Here is a 22481-nt window from a genome sequence, read left to right on the forward strand (position 1 = left end):
AAAAACACAAAATTAGCCGGGCGTGGCGGCAGGTGCCTGTAATCCCAACTACTCAGGAGGCTGAGACAGGAGAGTCACTTGAACCTGGAAGGTGGAGGTTGCAGTGAGCCGAGATCGCACCATTGTACTCCAGCCTGGGCAACAAGAGTGAAACTCCATCTAAAAAAAAAAAAAAAAAAAAAAAAATTAGCAGTTAAGGTTTCAACATATGAATTTGGTGGGGGATGCAATTCAATCCATAACACCCCATTGGCCAATAAATTCCATGAGGGTAGGACCTTGTCTATGTCTATGTGTTCCCAAGCACTGAGGCTTCACCCTATCGCCTCGTGATTCTCTAATTTCTGCAGTACCTGCTCATAGCAAGGGTGCAATAAATATCTGTTGAGTGAATGAATGAATAAGTCAATTACTTGTGATGACAGCAGGAGTTTGGGAAACATAAGAACTCATAATCTAGTTTGAGGTTCTCTTTTTACAGAAGAGGAAACTGAGGCATGAAGATCCTTGCTAGTTCATGGCAGAATGAGAGTTGGCAGTCCGATTCTCTGTCCCTCCTGCTGCTCTGAGTCCATGCTTTTTTCATTTGGACCAAGAGCTGTCAGACAGCTATATAAAACTGCTGGTAAAAAAAAAAAAAAAAAAAAAAAAAAAAAAACCCTTGTCCAGAGTTTCCTTAGACAAAAAAGTCTTTGGGGTGGCCATGGTAGCTCACGCCTGTAATCCCAGCACTTTGGGAGGCCGAGGCGGGTGGATCACTGAGGTCAGGAGTTCGAGACCAGCCTGGCCAACATGGTGAAACCCCATCTCTACTAAAAATAAAAAAATTTGCCGGGCGTGGTGGCGGGTGCCTGTAATTCCAGCTGCTGGGGATGCTCAGGCAGGAGAATCACTTGAACCCGGGAGGCGGAGGTTGCAGTGAGCCAAGATTGTGCCATTGCACTCCAGCCTGGGTGACAGGCTTAAAAAAAAGAAAGAAAGAAAGAAAAGTCTTTGGTTTTTCATTGACAAGCAAACGAAACTGTCTCTCTGAGGGTCTCATCTTATTCTAGCAACTTAGTCTGGTAGGACTAAGCAATCTGTTAAGGCACTTGAAATGTGTGTCCTCCTTCACCTCTTGTTGGAGACCTGGAATTTGGTCTGGGCGAGGGCAGGGACTTCCTTGCCACAGGCTTTGATTCTGAGCTGACTACCCAGGTGTGCGGCTCTTTAGATTCCTGCCTCTCTGCTAATGGGTTTTCTTAACTGTTTGTCATTTGCTTATGCAAATCTACCTCTTTCTGCATTAAAATGAACCCAATTATAAAGTGAAATTTCACAATTAAACCACTTAGTGAAGGACATTAAGCGACCAGAAGGAATTGATTTGTAAAAACTTCAGCGATAATTACCAAATGTTTCTGAAATGTGACTAAGTTCTAGGTTTTTCTTTAAACAAACACACATACTTGCACATTTTCATATGTGTACTGCACAGACACTTGCACATATTTTCACACACCTGGTTTCCATCTTCTCACTGTGGGACTTGTTCTTGCTCCTTCTCTGGGTCTAAATTTTCCCCAAATAGAGGAAATTCCACCAGCCATCAGATCATGTCTGCAAAGTTCTTGGAAACCTTCCAAAAGAAATGGCCACTGGGCCGAGGAAGCTGGGGTGGGCAGGAAAATAAAAGGCATAGTGGTTTTAATAAAGTCTCTTGGCCACCTTGGTGATTGATTGATATATTTTGGCATTTGCTTCCCTGCTCTGCTGTAATCGATAGCAGTTGTAGGAGGAGCAGGAAAGGGTGGGAAGGTGGGATGGGGGCAGCATTGATTGATCTTTACAGGAAAGAGGCTTGCCTGGTGATTGCAGTGCTGTGGCCACAAGAAACAGGACCTCGTGGTGCCAGGGAAAGTCACTTTCCTTGTACCCCCTCCCTCCGCTGCCAGGCAGGGTGGCATGGCGTCCAGAAACTTGGAGATGGATAAGAATACATCGGCATCCACCTAAAAACATTAGCCATGCTGGTGTTTGGGAGAGCTGAAGTCACACTCACCTCTCCACTCGCACCCTCAATTAGAGCGCAGAAATCACAGTCTCCCGGGCTGCTGCAGGACAGGATGGAAAGCGTCTTTAAGGGTGAGGAGGTGATGAAATGCTTATGGGTTCCAGGTTACATCTATATCCAGGAATGACTCCAACTCACTTGGCAGCATGCTGCTGCTCAGGCCATATAATGTAGAGGTGACTTCAGCGCAGACTCTGGAGCCAGCTTGCCTGCGTTCAAAGCTGTCCTTCCACTTCCTGTGCCACCTTAGATGGGTTCACTCGCCTTCCTTGTACCTTGATTCTCCCATCAGTAAAATGGAGGTGACAACAGTACCTATTTCCTAGGGTTGCTGTGATAGTGATGAGAGTTAATGCTTGTAAAGGACTTGGAAGGGCCCTGGCAGAAAGGAAATGCTATGTATTAATATATGTTGCTATTATTATCTGATGGTGGCGAATACCCACGCTGGCATCCATGATTTATGGGTGGAAACTTAAAGACACAAGTTTCTCTAATCAAACAGGGTCATCACAGCCTTTGCCTTCTGGTGCTGAGAACAAAAGGCTCAGGACTTCGCATCTGCTAAATAATTCTCTTAGTACATCAGCCTATTAGCTACAGGATTTCTCAACCCTTTTAGATTAATACATTTTCCTCAAAGCTTTCAAAAATAGCAGAAAAACAGGAATAACTTGGATTGGGAATGATAGTTTCAGTGTCCAAGATGTACGACTAAGACAGATGTTCATTTATTTAACAAACACCAAACTCCTACGAAGTGCAAGACAGTGTCAACTGATGTGATGGTTTCCATCCGTGAACCTGAACTTAGTGCAGATACATTCAGATGTGTAATCATGACTCTCTGCAATGTCATAAGTAGTTTTCATGTAACTGGAGATCCCTCTGTCAGAGCAACATGCTCGAAATAGAAAATGGTTTAAGAAGCATTTGCCATGTAACATTTTTGTTGAAAACATATTCATCTTTGAAGCATAGTTGTATTTTCTTCTATTGACATGGCTTTATGCTTGGTTTTTAGAAATTCATTTTAGCACATGAAGTGACTTTGGGGCTTATTTTCTTTCTAATCATAGAGCTGGATGCCGTGACTAATGGCAGCTGGCAGATTGGCAAGTGAGTACTGAGGAACCCAGGTTGAGGGGTTCCATGACAGGCTCTGAAGAAGTGAGAACTGGAAGGAGCCCCAGGGATTATTGAGGTCATCCCTTTCATTTGAAAGCTGAGCCCAGGGTGGTGGAATGGCTTTTCACAGCTGAATTGGAACCCAGGCCTCTTGATTCCGAGCATGGTGCTATTTCCCGTGCTGTGAGCCTGTTGTTGATGTCCTCCCAGCTCGGCAGCAGGCCCTTTGCCTTCTTCAAATCGCCTTCTGATCTTAGGTTTCTGTATCAGGCTAAGTTATTATCTGACAATCAGTTCAGGTCCATGAAGATGCTCTGAGTACTTGACTTGGTGCCAAGCATTGTGTTAGGGCCGGGATATAAAAATAAGATGGGGAACCTACCCAGGAGACTGTGATAGATGGTATTAGTGCGCCCAATTATGTGCTGCCTTGCCCTGTAAAAGGCTTATACTTATCTGTGACGTTACAGAGACCTATAAGTCACATGACCAGGTCTGATGTCAGATCTGGTCATGTGGCTTGCTTTGGCCAATGAAATTTGAGTGGAAGCTTTCTACTCAAAGCCTGAGCAGAAGGTTTCAGGGACTTGTTGTGGTCCCACTGCATTTTCTCTTTTCTATCTTCTAGAAGAATGGCATGTCCAGAATAGGGCCAGGCCTCTCCAGCTGGGTCCCACAATGAAGAGAAGACATGGAATGCCAGTGCCACAGCCGACGTGTAACATAATGAGAGATAAACCTTTGCATGGTGAGCCACTGAGATTTTATGGTTTATCCTGCAGCATAACCAGCATAAGCTGATGGCCATAGAGAGAATCACACATCAGTTGGAGAGACGGTTTATTTACAACCGAAACACAGGGTGATGGATGCTTTGCTAGATGCGTACACAGAAGATTCAAAAAACAGGTGAAAAGAGGGAATAACTCTCTCTTTGGGAAGGAGGGATCAGGAAAGGCTTTCTAGAAGAGGAGATAGATTGGAGGTGTTTAAAGGTTGAAGAGATGTCCACCACACTCGGTGATTAGAGCTTTATTTATTGAGGCACTCTAATCAGAGAGGCCAGCATGCACAGACATGAAATATCACAGCAGATTTGAGAATTGGCTGTACCGTCCATAGCTCTAGGCTAGGGTCAGGTTTCTTTATCTTTGTAGTCTACTGGCCTCCAACCACTGCGTTGGGTCCCCAAGGGGTATCTGCAGAAATGCGGATAAAGATGCATCGTTTATTTTGGTCAGAGCTTTGACCACAAATCCTCATCTGATCCCACACCCTGAAAAACCGAGCTGAGATGTGTGCAAGCCATGTAGACTCTTTTATAAAAGTTTAATTTTTGTTTATCAAAGAATATAGTTTGGAAATCAATAGTGGCCTTGCCTTACCTCTCCACGCTCCCAAGTCCTGCCCCAAGGCAGTCGCCATCAACTCTTACATCTCTTTTTTGTGTATATCACTGTGTTTCTATATAATATGCTGATATTGTTACTACTTACTTGACCAATTTTAGGAATTATTTATCGATTTACTGCCATGTAGAGAACTTAATTCTCTCATGGTGTTCTCTCCCAATTCCATCCTTGTTCTTCCCCTCCTCCTACTTCTTCAACATAAACTTACTTTTTTGTTCAATCACTATTTGGTGTTTATATGCTAATGACTATGCAAATATAATTTGCTACCAAGTCAAGTAGCACACTGTGACCTTTGTCCTTTATCGTACAATCTATTGTTTTTCCTGGAATTTACTTTCTGTGCATTCAAGTTCATTTGTTTTATTTTTTCCCCCTATAGTATCCCTCCAAGAATCTTGTGTTTTTCTGTTTCAACCTGGATTAGCTGCATAGGAATGCTGTTTAACTGTCATCCAGAGGCTTCAATTTACTATCATTTTGAATTTTTCCTTTATTGTCTTCCTGTGGTAAATACCCTATTTCCTGAATTCCACGTATTCTGTGTTGCCCTATAGTCTAACTTTATTAAACCCCATCCTCCAATAACTTCCTAAGATAGGGTGCCTAGGAGGTCATTTTCTTGAGTCATTGAATATCTGAAAATATCTCTAGACTACTGTGATATGTGACTGACAATTTATTTGGGTATTGGATTTTAGATTAAAGAACAGTTTCTTTCAGAATGTAAAAGGCATTTCTCTGATATCTTTTAACATCTGAGGTTGCTCTTTTTAAAATTTGATGTTTTTATTCTTGTTTCTTTTACCTGTGTTTTAGGAACTTTTAAAATGTTTCATGTTCTAAAATGTCATGATAATGAAGTGATGGGCATTGGTATATATCTTTTCTATTCTTTGTGCTGGGCTCATTAGGAGACTAATGTCTTTTTTTCCCCCTCTCCTATTATCCATCTCTTTACCATTTTGCTTCACTCTTTGAAAGATTTCTTCAACTTTATCTTCTAAACCTTACATTCAATTTTTGAAAAAATTTTAGTTATATTTTTAATTTCAAAGAGGCTTTTAAAATTAAAAATTTCTCTTTTCATTGTAATCTCTTCATGTTTTATGAATACAATTTTTCTTATTTTTGAGAGTGTTTTTGAAGCATTACTGCTCTTTTGAAAGTTTCTTTTATTCCTTACAAGAGCTCTATTGCTCCAGTCCTCCTTTTTTTTGTTTTTTTGTTTCAGTTTCCCTTTTCCATGTTTGCAAATTTCTTTAAATATCTGGTGATCCTCTGTTTGTTCATATTTAAGAAAGAGGCACTAAAAGTTGATTTTTGGGAGCTTGGGATGTAACTGGGCAGTTTATTGACCAGTGGGCTTCTTGTAGGTTATTGGGTCACAAGCCAACCTTTTTATTGACATGCCTTCCATACCAGTAACTGCAGTTCCCTCTGGGGCTGTACAACCCTTCCAATCTACTGGCTAAGGTTGGTGGTGTTGGGGAGCTGCTAGGAGGCCGGGGAAAGGATGGAAGGGCACTCGACCTCTTGAGCATGCAGACCTCTCCTTAATTCTTTTCACTTTCCACCATACTTGGTGTTCCCGAATCCAGTATTGTTCTTATTCAGTTTTTTCAAATAAAAACGTTCATTTCCTGGAGACAGAGGAGACTGGCTGAGTGGCTGTGTGGGGTGCATGGAGCCCTCTTTTAAAAACTGGCTTCCCACCATCCTCTGCTGTCCAGCCAGGAGCCTGACCCTAGGCCACTGTGCTTGGTGCCTCCACCCCTCAGGGTTCTACAGAGTAGCTCAGCCCCACCACAAGCTCTGGGCTTGTGACTTCTTTCTGTGGAGCCAGTTACCGTTCTTCTTTCTTTCTTTTTTTTTTTTTTCCCCCAGAAAAACAAGGGTGGAACTCTCTCGTCCACTGTTTCTATGTTTATTCTTTCCTCTCCCGTTCCTGTTGCCTTTGGTGATGACCTTTGCAGTTTCCAGAGGTTGGGCTGGTGATTCACAGGCTTCTCTGGGATGACAGCCACAATGCCAGAGAAGAAGGTGGGGGGTGACCAGCGCCATTCTGCATGTTACAGCACTCTGGGCATTCCTCAGTCCCACTGGTGGGCTCCTCTTCTGTGAGTTGTCCTTTCAGTATTGGTGTTCCTCTGGCTGCTGCCGCATATGGACTCTTGCACCTTTTGCATGAGATGAAGCCTGGGACAGGCCCAAGGTCTGCTCCCTGGCCCCTTTCTCTGAGTGCACGTCCTGTTGTTGGCTCCTGAATTAGACAGGAGGAGGCAGAGCTGGATGGCACCAGCTGCTCAAGGACTCGGGGCTTCACCTCCTTTGGGCCCCACCTGGAGCCTGTCTGGCTTTTGGTTTCCATGACCCCAAACACGAGGGGCTTCCAGTTTGGCCCAATTACACCAGCCTCCTGGGAGGGCAGAGAGGTAGAGAATACCCCTTTTCTTGGTCTGGTTCTGTTCACTGATTCCAAAATTAGTCAGACACTGCTCATGGTGTTGAAATCATACTTGTAAGCACAGCAGACTGGATCTTACCTTCATGGAAGTTACAATCTAGTTTCAGAAAAGATAATAACAATGAAACAAAAACACTCTACTCCATCGTATAGTGGCCTCATTGGGGTCACTCCGCCATCTGTGTGTCCGGGCGGTTTTTTTTCTTTTTTTTCTTTTTTTCTTTTTTTTGAGACAGGGTTTTGTCCTGTCTCCCAGGCTGGAGTACAGTAGTATGATCATAGCTCACTGCAACCTCAACCTCACAAGCTCAAGTGATCCTTCTGTCTCAGCCTCTCGAGTAGCTGGGACTACAGATGCACACCACCATGTTTGGTTAATTTAAAAAAAATTCTTTTTTTGATCGAGATGGGGCCTTGCTAAGTTGCCCAGGCTGGTCTTGAACTCCTGGCCTCAATCATTCCTAAAGTGCTGAGATTACAGGCATAAGCCACTGCTCCTGGCCCCATGTGGTTCTTATCCAATTCTTGAGCTCCTTTTTATTAAGACAGGAATGGGAGGAGTAGGGGAAGTCATGGAGGAAGCAGGGAGCTTTTGAGTAGGTGGCCAGAACACACAACACTGTTTCATGCCTCTATGCATTTCCACCTAGACAGATGTTCCAGACGAGATCGGGTGCGTTCAGAGTGGGATGGCTGTAGACTGGACGTTCCATTCCTTGTCATCTTGGCAAATTCCATTTGTTCCTCAAAACTGTTCCATAATCCCTTCCTGTGCAGTCTTCCCTAACCCCCTTCCCTCTCAGCATTAACCCCACACTTTCCTGTACTCCTTCCTGACTGTATAATCAGCCGCTCCCTGAGGTAGGCGCTGCTCCAGGTGCTGAAGGTCCCCCTGGAGCAGTGTGTGGAGAACAAGCGTGAGCTTTGGGGCCACACTAGTTCAGGTTGAGTCCCAGCTCCCCCACATGCTAGCTTTGGCATAAGCAAATGAATTAACCTCTCTGAGTCTCAATCTTCTCAGCTGTGAAATAAGAATAGTGGAACCTATCATGAACCGCTGTGGCGGTGAAGTGACTGCAAAGCGCCCAGTGACAGCACCTAATTGGCACTCGAATGTTGGTTCCCTTTCTTTTCTCCCTTTAAGGAGTTCCCAGTCTGAAGAGGGGAGAAAAGTAAACAAACCAATAAATACAAGAATTTGTCATAGGTGCTAAAGGTGATAAAGAAACGTGAAATAAGCAATCATGAATAACAAGCATGGATTTATGAGTCTCCTGCACTAGACCATGAGAGCCTCAGGAGCAGGGCCACATGATTCTGTTCTTTTCAGCCCTGTGCCACTAGCACCTGGCACAGCCCCTGGCACATAGTAGCTACTCACTAAATGTCTGAGCAAATGAAATGGGAATGGCTCCTGCTTTACCCGATCGCAGTCTGATGGGCAGAGCCTGCCCAGCTGTTCCCACTTCAGAGAAGGGAAAAGTATAATTTATCAGCCAGCTGGGATGAGAATCTTCACTCTTCACTAGAGGCTAATTTTTCCAAACATTCTCACAGTTTGGGACATGAGCACTGCCCCACCCCTCTTGTATTGTGGGAACAAGGTACCAGAGATGAGGGGTGACTCGACTCATCCACTGTCCTCCTGTGACACCAGCCTTTCTCGGTCTCTCTGAGCACCCAGACATGCAGACCTCCACTGGCTTATCCATCCTATTCAAATGAGTCTGTCTCCCAAGAACCAAACATTTTCTCTCCCTGGCCCTGGCTTGAAATGAAACAACTTAGCCCATAGACAGTTTTATGGTCCCTCGCCCTCCATTCCTCTTGTCGAGCTGCGCTGGTGAGAGCCCAGCCCAGGCTATGATTTATACAGCTCTCCCAGGCCCCTGTTGGATTCTGAGTCTGGAACAATAAGACAGGGCTATCCATCACCCCTCTGCTCATGTCTCCCTGGACTCATTGGGAAGCAAGGAGGGGTTGGTGGCAGAGAAGACAGCCTCAGGGGTCCTGCCCAGAGAGCATTTGTCACATTGATGGAATGCACAGGGCGGGGGTGGGGTGGGACAGTGGAGGCTTTTTATTTCACCCTAAGCCTGCCCTGTGACAGCCGGGATGGAGTGAGCCTGGGACGGGTGAGAATACACCTGGGGGTGGGGGTGGGTGCAGGAAGAGAATTAGAGCTCAAAAGTTGATCCCCACTGAGGATGCTGCCCCCACGCCTGCTCCAGCTCAGAATGCAGCAACTGCCTGGGTCAACACCCTCTGTGCACCCTCCCTGTGCAGCATAGTCCCCAGCGTCAGCAGGCATGCCACACAGATAGGTGTTCACTCACTGACTACATCCCCTTTCCCCCTTAACCTGTCACCTGGCCTTGGGATCAGAGTCATTCGGAGAAGTCCTTACACACTGTGTGACTGTGTGCTTGTGTGTCCCTGTGACTGTGTGGTTGTATGATAATGTGTCAGTGTTTCCATGTGACTTTGTGACTGTGTGATTTGTGACTGTGTGACTGTGTGTCAGTGTTTCTGTGTGAACTTATGACTGTGTCTGTGTGATAATGTGTCAGTGTTTTCATGTGACCTTGTGACTGTATGAGTGTGTCTGTGTTCTGTGTGAATGTGTGTCATTCTGTGTCTGTGTTCTGTGTGGATGTGTGTCAGTGTGACTGTGTGTCTGTGTGACCATGTGACCATGTATCAGCGTCTCCATGAGACCTTGTGATTGTGTAATGCTTCTGCATGGCTGTGTGTTTGTGTGACTATGTGTCTGTGTTTCTATGTGACCATGTGTCAGTGTGACTATGTGTCTATGTGATTGTGTGACCATGTGATCATGTATCAGTGTTTCCATGTGAACCTGTGACTGTTTCTGTGTGACTGTGTCAGTGTGATTGTGTCTGTTTCTGTGTGAACGTGTGTCAGTATGATTGTGTGACTGCATGCCAGTGTGACTGTGTGTCTATGTGACCATGTATCAACATCTCCATGTGAGCTTGTCACTGTGTAATGTTTCTGTATGACTGCGTGTTTGTGTTTCTATGTGACCATGTGTCAGTGTGACTGTATATCTATGTGATTTTGTGACTGTGTGATCATGTGTCAGTGTTTCCATGTGAACTTGTGGCTGTGTTTCTGTGTAATTGTTGGTCTGTGTGACTGCATCTGTGTGTCATTGTGAACATGTGTCAGTGTGACTGTGTATCAGTGTGACTATGTGATTGTATGACTGTGTGACCATGTGTCAGTGTCTCCATGTGACCTCGTGACTGTGACTATTTCTGTGTGACTGTTTGTGTGACTCTGTGTCTGTTTCTGAATGACCATGTGTCATTGTGACTGGGTGTCTGTGTGATTATGTGACTCTGTGATCATGTGTCAGTGTTTCCATGTGAACTTGTGACTGTATTTCTGTGTGAACATGTGTCCGTGTGACTGTGACTGTATTTCTGTGAGACCGTGTATCTATGTGATTGTGCATCTGTGTGACCATGTGTCAGTGTTTCCATGTGAACTTGTGACTGTGTTTCTGTGTGAACACGTGTCAGTGTGACTGTGTGTCTATGCCTACCTGTCCATATGTGATGAGTGCATACCACGCGTGTGTTTGCAACTGTGCACAGGTTCACAGGAGTCCAAGCAACAAGACCTTTCTGAGAGTCAGGCATTTACATTCTTGAGTGGGTGACCCAAGGGAAGCCATGACTTTGGGTTCTGTGAATAATTCAATGCTCTAAGCCTGGGGCTGAAGAGGTGCCACCCAGCCAGGAGGAAAGGAACTGGGACCCTGTACATGATCTTCTGTGCTTTCTGACCTTGCTCACCCAAGGCAGAAAGGAGGTCGTTATGTGGTGATTGTCTGTAAGCAACTTGAAATTGCCAGTTTTTCTAGGAGTCCCCACCCTTTGGTTTGGGAAGCCTGTCCCATGAAAAAAAATTGTGGTGGGGATGGGACCCAGAGCTGTGAGAACAGAGAGTCCATGTACCCCGACCTGTGCAGAGGGAAGGCTGCGATGCATTGTCTGCCGCTCTGGCAGGGTGCACATACCCTGGAGACAGCGTTTTGGTTGTCAGGAAATTAGAGGCTTTGTTCAAAGCCAAGAAAAAAAAATTGATTCCCAAATCCAGGAGCTGAGGAAGAGAGAATTCCAGGGCTGTAGTGCGGTTGTGTCTTTGTTGTGTCTTTTTCGTTTAGTGCTGCTGAAGCAATAACATGTAATGACCTGAGCGTTGCCGCCTTTCTGCTGCCAGCTGCCTCCAGCGCCTGGGAAGTTGGCTGACCTGAGGAGAAGCCAAGGGTGGCTAATGAGTCATTAAGAGTCTTTATCAAATTAGGATTATAATCCATCTCAACATGCAGAGGAAAATGTTTCAAATTATCTACTTTCTTAATTGCAACTCAAAGATTTGGCAGGAAATTATCATGAGAGATAATGTCTGGAAATTGATGGATTGTGCTGATGTGCGTCTAAGCTTCCCTAACTCTAATAGCTGTAGAACTCATCCACACACACACACGTACATATGCTTACACCGACACTTTGTATACACAAACACCCCTGCTATCCATACGTGTTCAATTTACTGCCCAGGCAGACACATACACACTCGTGCACACACAGATTATGTCTGCATAGCAGGTCAAGAAATTTGCATTTATTAGTTAATTTGAATAGGCTGAGATTGTTACCAGATGCTGAGAAAATGAGAGATTGGGAAGGAGAAGGTAGGATATAAAAGAAACACTTAGTCCTTGCCTTCATGAAGTTCAAAAGCTGCTTGAATTTTAAGACGTATTTGAAATTTAAGAACATGTACAAAGCAACATACAAATGTATACTACTATGGTGGGAATGTGATCACATAAGCTCTGGGGACATAGGACATAGGTGTCTTGAATTAAGTAGTTTCTGGAGTGGTTGAGTTTTGATTTGGGTGTGGACATTACCACTGGGTATTGTGAAAGTAGCCAATGGGAATAAAGGTAGAAAGGGATGTACCAAGTCTGTCAAAAGGACCACACAGGCAAGCAGTGACACAATATATACCCAGAGTCTCTGAAGATGGTTGAGGCTGGAAGACAAACCCTGATTTGTGTTGAGAATCCAAGTGGATTCTTACTTGACTGTTAAATTGGGAGAGATTGGAACTTCACCCTTTCCACGTCCCTCCTACTAGGCCTCAGTTTCTCTGCTGTAAAATATGGATGTGATCTGAAGGCAGAATTAGGCTTTTCCACATCTCTCATGGCCCCCGAAAACCTTTAAGATTTCTGTGAGTTCAGGGATTGTGATTTACTCATCTTCATAGCCCAATGCCTTCTATGTGCCTGGACAGCCTAGATGCTGAATGGGAACCAATGAGCTGGTAAGTTTCTTAGAGGCTATCAGTGTATGCATGCTGAATGAGTGAATCAGTGAATAAAGGAATGGATGAGGGGGGCAAGGGAGTGAAAGTTTATGCTTTATGAAGGAGCAATTCAGAATGGTGGCTTGGAGTGTGGGTTCTGATGGCAGCCTGTCTGAGTTCATGCCTGGCGATAAGTCCCTTCACTTACCTAAGCCTTAGAGGGTGCTGTGGAGACCTGATAAACAATGCATGTTCGGCACTCAGCATGGAGTCTGGCACCCAGCAAATAAGCAACACATATAAGCTATTATTATTGCTGTGGTTTTGTTTTGTTCTTCCTTGCTAAGTAAACCGTGGTCCCTATGCGAGGTAAGCTGGGGGTTTCTTGTTCCCTCATTCAGTCACTCTTCTTCACTGTCCCCTTCTAATGCGATAAGACAGGACCACCTTCTGCAGGACATGTGGCCTTCACCTCTTCCCAGGGTTGTTGGTTGCTCCTCTGAGCCCTGCAGTCTGGCTGCCATGGGGCCCGGCTGCCAGAATGAAGTTGGGAGCCCAGCCATGCAAAATCCTCAGCTCAGGAGGCTTAGAGTTTGGATGCAGCATCAAAGGCAGCAAATGCTGATAGGGTTCCTTCCTGGGGACAGGGCGGAGAGGGTCCACTGGGTGAGCAGAAGGATGCAGATGGTTCTGTGTGAGGCGGTGGTGATGCGAGTGGTGAGAATGGAGATGGGGCTGAAGGAGAGTATGATGGCAGCAGGAGTGACAGTTGTGATGGCTAGGAGGGTGCTGAAAAGGAGACAGGAGACAAGGGGCTCAGGGATGGATCCTTCAGTCCAAATGGGAGAGGTGGTTTTTGTTTGGTGAGAATAACACTTTCAAAACTCTATGTAACCCTGGGCAGGGGTTGGGGGTGGGGAGTTCTTAGCCACCTCTGCAGTCTGATGGAGGCCCTGAATAGCCTAATGATCTCCTTTCATGCTGGTCCTCTGTGGGGTCGGCAGAAGCAGAAGAGATGGAGGAGCTGGAGAGCTGGAGTGATACATGATAAATAATAAAGGTTTCAGCATCCAAACATAGCTTCTACCAGAACAAAAACGAAGCCTGGAAGGGAGACTTCAATAAATGGAATGCAAGTCACATAGTAATTTTAAACTTGCTAGTGGCCACACTGAAAAAGTAAAAGAAACAGGTGAAGATATTTTTAACGGCCTATTATATTTTTATTTAACTCCATGTATCCAAAATATTACTATTTTAATATGTAACACATATAATTCTTAATGAAATGTTTCACATTCTTTTTTATAGATGAAATTTTCTAAATTTATTACACACACAGCACATCACAGTTAGGTCTCGCCACCTTTCAAGCACTCAGGGCCTGCATGTGGCTAGTGGCTGCTGTAGTGGACAGCACAGGTTTAAATCCTTCTTTCTCAAATGTTTTTGGCCAAACTTTTGGGATGGCATTTCCCAGAAATGACTCTTTTTGGAAATCGTCATAACATTCTCTCTTGTCTTCCTAAATATAGTAGAAATATTCTCTCTTCCAATCTCTCTCTTTCTCAGTTCTTTCAAGCTGGCTGTGATCCTTCCCACCCCTTGCTAGAACCTAGAAAGAACTTTGAAATTACTCAGAAATCTTCTTTTTCCTTTCCTGCCACCCACAGATCCTCTTATCTGGAGCTAAGGCCCGGACAGCTCCCACCTGAGAGCTGGTATCTCTGTGTGTGTGTGTGTGTGTCTGTGTGTGTGTGTGTCTGTGTGTGTGTCTCTGTGTGTGTGTGTGTCTGTGTGTGTGCGTGTGTGTGTGTGTGTGTGTGTGTGTGTGTCTGTGTGTCTGTGTGTGTGTCTCTGTGTGTGTGTGTGTGTCTGTGTGTGTGTCTGTGTGTGTGTGTGCGCGCGCGTGTGTGTGTGTCTGTGTGTGTGTGTCTGTGTGTGTGTGTGTGTCTCTGTGTGTGTGTGTCTGTGTGTGTGTGTCTGTGTGTGTGTGTGTCTGTGTGTGTGTGTCTGTGTGTGTGTGTGTGCACGTGTGTGTGTCTGTGTGTGTGTGTGTCTGTGTGTCTGTGTGTGTGTCTCTGTGTGTGTGTGTGTGTCTGTGTGTGTGTGTGCATGTGTGTGTGTCTGTGTGTGTGTGTCTGTGTGTTTGTGTGTGTGTCTCTGTGTGTGTGTGTGTCTGTGTGTGTGTGTGTCTGTGTGTGTGTGTGCGTGTGTGTGTGTGTCTGTGTGTGTCTGTGTGTCTGTGTGTGTGTCTCTGTGTGTGTGTGTGTGTCTGTGTGTGTCTCTGTGTGTGTGCGTGTGTGTGTGTGCGTGTGTGTGTGTGTGTCTGTCTGTGTGTGTGTGTGTGTGTCTGTGTGTGTGTCTCTGTGTGTGTGTGTGTGTGTCTGTGTGTGTGTGTGCGTGTGGACTTGGGGTGGGGTGGGGAGATGCTTGGGATAAGTAAGGGATGGGGAGGAGACAGTGCTTGAAGAAACTTCCCCAAAGTGCATCAGCACCATAAAGAAGATGGGTTTTTAAAAAGCTTTGGGGATTATATTGCGCCTATATTAGAGGAGCTGGTTAAAGGCATGACCCAATTAATTGCCTATCGTGTGCCCAAAGGACAGGCTGCTGCTTCCCCCTGCTTCAGAGGGTGGGAGTGGGATGAGGGAGCCGAGAGGCTTTCCCAGGGCCAAAATAAATAAATAAATAAATAAAAATTCTGAGATGGGCGAGGGGCCTGGACATCCCAGCTTCCAGCTCACAGCAAAATCCTGGACCCCCACTCCGTTATGGAGGATTTCTAGCTTCTGAGTTTTTATACCTCTCAGGTCCCCCCTGTCTGCCCACCCCTTTCTCCAAAGGATGTGCCCTTCCTGCATTATTTCATCAGGAGCAGAGCCTTCTTCACTTGGCCTTGGCTTCCCCCCTCCCTGCCACAGCCCCACCTGGATCCAGGGTCAGGAAGGAGGCCTTAGGTAGAGAGAAGCGTCCCCCTGCCCTCATTTCCTTGCTGCCATTATCCATGTTGCAGCCCTCAGGGCCTGTGGCAGCCTTCCCCGTAAACAATATCTCCCTTCCTCAGGCCAATTAAATCAGCACTATTATAAAGGCAAAGGCAAAGGCAAATGCAAAGCACTGGGCAGCCCTGGGTAAAGGGCTATTAAACCTAATGCTGCCATTCATTTATTGAAGAGCCTCCCATGTGCCAGGGACTGTGCTAAGCTCGTTACATTTGTGATTTTATTTAATCCCCATGGTCCCATGAGTTGGATTCTATTATCATCCTCATTTCACAAACACAGAAACTGAGACTTGGCACTCGCCGGTAACGTCCCAGATAGCTGGCCATTTCATTACAGGGTGGAGAGCTGAGCCAGGGCCTGGTGATTCCAGAGCTGGTGTTCTCTTTTGGGGGATCCAAGGATCCTTTGAAGAGAGGTGATATATCTGTGAAAGCTTAAAAGCAGATAGGATTCAGAAGATAGGAAAAGGGGGAATGAAAACCCAGGGCTGAAGGAAAAGCGTGAGCAAGTACAGGAAGGGCCCAGAATCCGGAATGTGTTCTGGGGCCCATGAGCTGGAGCAGGAGTGCTGGGTAGAATGGAAGTTCCCAGACCTCACAACTGCAGTGGCTTTTAAAATAAGGGCTCCAAGACCTTTCTCCAGACTGATTTCTCTAGGGGTGGAACCCGGAACCCTGAATTATAAAGAAGTTCCCCCGGGGGGTTGGGGTGGGGGTTCTGATGCATCAGGAAGCACTGGAAATCACTAGAAGGTAGAGTTGGAGAGGTGTTAGCAGGAATGCAGGAGATTAGCCTGAAAGTGAATGAGGGCCAGATGAGGAGGATGAACTTGAAGGCCATGCTAAGGAGTGTGGCATTCAAGGTTCTTCTTTTTATTATAAGGCCCACTTTTTATTATAAGGCCCAGTAACTTTTCAGGTGAAATCCTATAAGCAATGGAAAGCTACTGATGATTTTCAGGGGAAACCAAGGTGTGATCCAACCTTTGTTTTAGGAAGAACATCCTTCTGCAAGTGTACAGGAGGGATTGGAGATACTGGAGGCATTTAGACCATTTAGAAAATAATCAAAATATTCCAGGTGGCTGGTGACAAGTCTGTCAACTAGGACTGGAACAATGATGGAGAAATATGTTTCATTCCGTTCAATCCAACAAGCATTTCTTTAATATGTTTTCTGGATTGTGCACCAGACCAGGTTTTAGGGATCCTAAGATGAAATCAGATATTGTCCCCATCTTCAGGGAACTCACAATCTATCAATATTCATTAAAAATAATTAAGTTGAGAGTGAAGGGAACTGGTAGTTGGGGGTATAATGAACTAAATTGTGCCCACCACCCAAATTAATATGTTGACACCCTAACCCCCAAGGGTGACTGTATATGAAGACAGGGCCTTTAGGGAGGTTAAGCGAGGTCATAAGGGTAGGCCACAATCCAACAGGACTGTCCTTATAGGATGAGGGAGAGACCACCAGAGCCGTGTCTCTACCTGTGTACACAGAGAAGAGGCCACGCGACGGCACAGTGAGAAGGTGCCATCCACAAGCCAGGAGGAGAGGACTCTCCAGAAACAACTCTGCTGGCACCTTGATCTTGACCTTCCAGCCTCCACAACTGTAAGAAAATCAACGTCTCTTGTTCAATCCATCCAGTGTGTGGCATTTTGTTATGGCAGCTTGAGCAAACCAATACAGCCAGGTCTTAAATTTTTATTCATAGTGTGACATTGGCAGAATTCAGTTGGGCCGTTGATCACCCACATTGGAAGCTTGGAGGAGACAGCATGGGCTGGTGTGGGCTGCTGATACCACAGATAAAGTGCGGGTAGCGTGAGAAGAGGGCCCAGAACCAAACAGGAACTCCAACATTTAGGAGTGATAACTAGGATTTGTAGAAACTTCTATTTGTTTATAATGTCAGTGTGTTGACGGTTTATACAATACAACATGTACATTCATCTCCATTCTCTTCTTCATCCTCAGAGGGATGATGGGGAAGAAATTGTAGAGTATCTGTAGTGAATTCTTAATTTCTACTCTATCTCTTCTCTACTCATTGACAGAGCCAGAACTGAGATGTGGAACTCAAGGAATTTGACGTACTGACAACCCATTTGTTCATTAATTATTTACTAGCTTGTGTCTTCTGTTGATTCCTGTATTATCACTACTTAATGTTTTACATATTGGTGCTTTGTCTTCTTCAACAAATGAACGCTTCTTGAGGACAGGAGCCGTAACCGGAGCCTCTTTGCTTCTGCTGTTTACTCTTAGTGCTAGCACACAGCAGAGCTTCTGGTGGGTGCAGGGAAAATATTTGCTTTCCGTGATTATAAAAATGATGGTTATATTTTGGATAATCATTTTTTAAGCTCTTGCAAATGACAAAAATAGTCAAAGCAAGATATATTTACTTAAAACTACGATGTGCAGTTTAAAGCACCAAAAAGGTATTAGTGAAAATCATAATATTTAAAGACTCCAAAAATTTTAATAGCTCGTGGCAATGGAGCTCCCATATCAGGAAAGTGTTGGGCATTGAACTAGATTTCAGAAAACGAGGGGTGTGACAGGTGTAAATCAGTGATGCAAGGCTGTTGCCTGCGGTCCTATTTATGGCTCACTGACACCTCTCTGATGGAGTGAATTCAGCCTGATTTTCCCCTCTGACTCGGCAGGCTGTAGCAACTCACTGGGAGCCATGGGAAAGAGAGAAACCCCTCCCTCCAGAGGTCCTGGGCAGAGACAAATGGATCTCCCCTCCCCCTCCCTTATCTGAAGAGGGCTTCCCTCTGAGAGTTTATGGCAGCCTGACCTCCAGCCTCTGGGTTGGAGAATCTGGCCGCTTCTGTACCACATAAAAAGGGCAAGTGCATTCATTATTATTATATTATTATACAATGTATAATATATAATAGCGATTATGCTGTCAGCAGCCAGAGACTCTGATCAGATCAGAGGCTAGGGTGACATAAATCCACCTAGTGAAGTTTTTGGAGGTTGTGTGTGAAGGTGAGAGGATTCTACTTGGTCTATAATGGGGGCTACCACTGAAGAGTTTCTCCCACAAGCAGCGGTGGAGGGTGGATTTGGGGGTACTGGGAGGATCTGGACAAACAGTAGTGTGTGTATCTGGGATGTGATGTAGGCAGGATCTCAGCTGCCTCTCCTGAGCCAGGCAACGCTAACAGCTCTCATCCTTGCCCATGACGGAGGCAGGTGAGCAGCGACCCAGAGGCCTGAGAAGAGCTCAGGGTCAGCTTCGACTTCTTGAGTCAGATTCTTTACTGAAAAGCCGGTGGCTGGGTTTCACTTTCTGCTTTCCCGCTTATGTCGGTGTCTTTGTCTGGGCTTCATCCAGGCCCCCTGCCTGGCCTGGGGTCAGAGGATCAATGGCTGCCTGACTGGCTGAAAGGGCTCCTCTATGGGGAGCAAGAAACAAAATTCCAGAGGCAGAAGGGGTTCTCTTGTCCCTTTATGCGGAGGGCCATGTGCTAAGTTGTGGAAGCAAGCATGCGTGCTCTGGTGTGTGGCTCTTAGTAGGACTGTGATCTCTGTTGAGTGAACGGAGGCACTTGTGGGTCTACACATGCCTGCTTTTGTCTTCCACTGTAGACAGCACATAACGAGCCCATTTCCGCCCTGATGTAGATGAACCACCCCAGCAGGCCCAGGCTGAAACAGCCCAGCTGGTCTCTCCCTATATGACTGCACCTCAGCCCCCAGAACTCTGGGAACTCACTGAGTTTCTTGAGGACTTTTTATTAGAATGAAAATAGCAGTGGCTTAGAGCAGGCTTGCCTGACATTTGCAAAGAAGTACTATACTGACAAAGCCTCTCCACTCTTTCCTCTCTCCCTCTGCCCCACCTTGAACCAGACATCCCGGGAAGCCCCCAGCAGAAAAAGCTCTTGAGACCAGGAATAACTAACCAGAGTGTCATCTGAACACCTTTTCTGGGGCCAGGGTAATGAGAATTATTCAAATGCAATCATAAAAATGAGGCCAGCCAGGCAGGAAAGGGGGAGGGGGAGTGCTGGTGGAAGGAAGGATTTCTTGCCCGTTTTAAGTTTCATCATTTCTGGGGAGTTCTCTTGGGGTCCACAGAAAATCTCACCTCATCTCAGTCCCCTCAGCACCGGTGATATCTTGGAACTCGGCCCCGGTTGTTCGCTAAGGGGGACTTGGCTTGGAGGAGGGAGGGTGCTCCTGAGTTCCTGGGGGTCCACCGTGCTCCCCATCCGAGGCTCCTCGCGAGTGAAGCCGCTTCTCCAGGCCGCCCGCCTCCCCGCCTCAGGAGCAGGCCCGCGCCCGCCGCCCGAGAGCCTCCAGTAGAGGGAGACACTCCAGCGGCTCCTCCGACTTGGCAGCGGCCGGGCCGCGAGTGGGTGGGGGTGATGGGGGGTGGGGAGAAAGGGGGAGTGGGGAGAGGGGAGGTGTGTGAAGGGGGGGTTCGGGGGGCGGGTCCCTGTGCCGCTGACGTCCCGAGCAGTGCTGGGAAGTATAGGCTGTGTTGTCACGCCGGTGTCAGTCTGATGAAGATTGGCATCAGGTAAGCTGTCATTCATTTCCATGTCAGAGACGCTTTTGCAGGCGGCGGCGGCGGCGCGGCGGCGGCTGCTGCTGCGGGCGGCTGCCTCAGAGCGCGTGTGTTTTATTCCAGTCCCCAAGCCAGAGTATTATTCATTGCGACAGGGCAAGGAGGAGAGAGGGAGAGAGGGAGGCAGCAGGGAGGAGAGAGAGGGAGGCAGCAGGGAGGAGGGAGGCAGGGAGCAGCGAGGGACGGCGGGAGCGTACAGAGAGAAGCTGGGGAAGCGCCGGGAGAGCGCGGAGCGGAGCAGCGTGAGGGGCGGCGGGGCCAGGCACGGAGGCTGTGAGAGCCCCGCGGGCCGCCCGCTTCCCTGCCCGGCCAGCGCTCAGACCCGCTGCCGCCGCCGCCTCGCCGCGCTTGGGCCCGTGGCCGGCCGCGCATTGTCCGCGGGTGCAAGGAGCCTGGCTGCGGACTCGGATCGCCGCGGGCCCAACCCCGTAGCTGGCGGGCGGGGAGCTGTGCGCCGGGAGCGCCAGGGGACCCCAGAATAGGAACAGGCACGCCGGCCGGAGACCGGGTGCCGGAGGCTCCCGGCTGGGCGCTCCGCGGGGCAAGGCTGGGAACCGCGGGCAGGCTCCAGGTTCTCTTTCTCCCGGCTTCGGGCGTCCTTGGGGCCGGCGCTTATTCGGCGCCACTAGCCTAGAGCTGCTTTCCAGCGGCTGGAAGCGGGAGCGGTCCCAGGCTGGGGCCGGGTGACCGAAGGAGTGGAGGAGCCGCGGCCGCGGCCGGCCGGGCCTGGAGAGGCAGGGCGAATGGGGGTTTGCGGGCGGATCGGTGCAGACAGGGGAACACCGGCGGGGTCCGGGCAGCCAGGAACTGAGGGACTACGCGCAGGGACCCTCACCCAGGGAGGAGCGAGAATGTGTAGGGTCACCGGCTTTCCGTGATTGTTGGGGATCTTTGGTGAGGCGGGCGTAGGGGCCCGCGCGAGGCTTGGGAATCGGGAGCCCTTCTGGCTCGAGAACTAGGGGATGAGTTCGTAAAAGAGGGGACGGAAAGCGCTCGGGAGCGGAGAGCTGAGGGGGATGGGTCAGGGTCCCGAATCTGCCGCGCAAAGTTTGCATTTCTTTCGGGTTAGGTGACGGGGCTTTCCTGGCTCCCGATCCCCAGGAAGAAACGAGCGAAATGGGCCGCCCTTTCCCGGGGCTCTTCACCGCGGAGCCGGGGGTTTCCGCGCGGTGGGTAGACTCTGGTTGGGAACTGAGGGGTAGACGCTTTGTGGATCCGCCCTGAATTAGGGCTGGGTTTTAGGACCAGGCTAGAGTTTGGTTTATAGGATCCAGACTGTTTACGGAATCGGGATTGAAGGGCCGATAAGTAGTTTACACGCCGGCCAGAGCAGAGTGCTGGAGGTCGGAGTCGGGGGCTGGAGAAACGGGTGGCGTTTTTAGGATTCAGTAACAGGATCACAGCTTTTTCTTGTGGTCGAGGCTATTGGAATTTGGGGAGGGTCGCACGCGGGGGTCCTGGACCTCTGCGTGTGAAAAAGTGTTTAGGTAAGCGACGAAAGTAGTTGATCTGAGCCGTGGCAGGGGAGCCCCGAATTTTTGCTGCTTCCCCCCGAAAGTGTTTCTTTAGGAGGAGAGGACTTGGGCCACACAGGACCCGGTCCTAGGAGAGCGATTCCGGGAAGCGGACAGATCGAAGAGACCTTCTGGGCGAAGCGGCAGGGCAGCCTCGCCGGGCTGGAAGTGGATCGGAGGACCCGACCCAGGCGGCTCAGAGTGCTCCAGGAGCCACTTGGGTCTGCGGGTGCCGCGCGGCGGGGCGGGAACGGTGGCCCCCAGGGGCCGCGGCCTGCGATAAAGGCGGGGAAGTGGGGGCAGCGCTAGCAGCGAGGTGCCGCAGTGGGCCGGGAGTCTGGGCTGTGTCCTATGGCCCAGGGTAGGACTGGTTCGAACTCCAGTGCCCTGATTGGAGCCGCTTCCTGTGCTTACCCTCGCCGGGCTGAGAAGCCCACAAACCCGGCCTTTGGTGCGCCCGGGGGAGAAGGAAGCTTGGGGTGCCCTACTGTCATCTCTCCTGTCCTGAGACTTCAGGATATTGGCTTTTCGGGTTTCAAATGCTCTATAACTGGTGGAAGCCAAAAGCTTCGCATTTTAGGCAGATTAGACGATCTTCCCCGCCCCAGATCTGAGAATGATGGTGTTCAAACATAACACGGTCTATTACCCAAAGCCCCTGCCCCTGCCCTCCTGCTCTCTCTGCCGTTCTGGCCTTCTGAGGCCCCAGAACCTTGGTGGAAGCGAGGAGGGAGGGTCCCGTTTCTGGTCTCATAATCTCCCACTCCGGCTGCATACCCATAGCTTAGGCCTACCTCTGGGGTGTGGGATGGGAAGGGGTCCCGACCAGGGAGGTAGGTTATTCTCTGGGCATCTAGAGAAAGAGTGTGTGTGTGTGTGGGGGGGGGGGGGGCGGGGGGAGGAGGGTATTGAGGGGAGGAAGATTTGAGATTTCCTCCTTTTAATAT

At 48.1% G+C, this 22481-nt stretch overlaps 1 protein-coding gene and 2 long non-coding RNA genes across 16 annotated transcripts in view; 1 reads left to right on the forward strand and 2 right to left on the reverse strand.

Annotated features, from left to right (window-relative positions):
• The window catches only part of LOC105476270 (PBX/knotted 1 homeobox 2), a 330030-nt gene that overhangs the window by 41506 nt on the left and 266043 nt on the right, over positions 1–22481 (forward strand). For 5 of the 14 annotated variants that reach the window (XM_011732034.2, XM_071076018.1, XM_011732040.3 and 2 more), the window contains exon 1: positions 19872–19972. The exons of 6 other annotated variants lie outside the window; for them this stretch is intronic. The gene's annotated coding sequence lies outside the window, so the exon portion shown is untranslated. Of the gene's footprint in view, positions 1–3809; positions 3930–16876; positions 17038–19871; positions 19973–22481 lie in introns of those variants that run through there. 3 more of the 14 variants (XM_071076007.1, XM_011732035.3, XM_071076017.1) reach the window with 3 other exon arrangements.
• Positions 24–2155, reverse strand: LOC139357662 (uncharacterized). Its single transcript, XR_011611263.1, has 3 exons — positions 2042–2155; positions 1502–1651; positions 24–159 (listed from the first exon to the last, which is right to left on the reverse strand). It is a non-coding gene; the product is annotated as an uncharacterized lncRNA (long non-coding RNA).
• LOC139357663 (uncharacterized) lies at positions 12937–19806 on the reverse strand. Its single transcript, XR_011611264.1, has 3 exons — positions 19538–19806; positions 15718–15820; positions 12937–13198 (listed from the first exon to the last, which is right to left on the reverse strand). It is a non-coding gene; the product is annotated as an uncharacterized lncRNA (long non-coding RNA).

The sequence above is a fragment of the Macaca nemestrina genome, chromosome 12 (assembly GCF_043159975.1).
Source record: "Macaca nemestrina isolate mMacNem1 chromosome 12, mMacNem.hap1, whole genome shotgun sequence".
NCBI classification, from domain to species: Eukaryota; Metazoa; Chordata; class Mammalia; order Primates; family Cercopithecidae; genus Macaca; species Macaca nemestrina.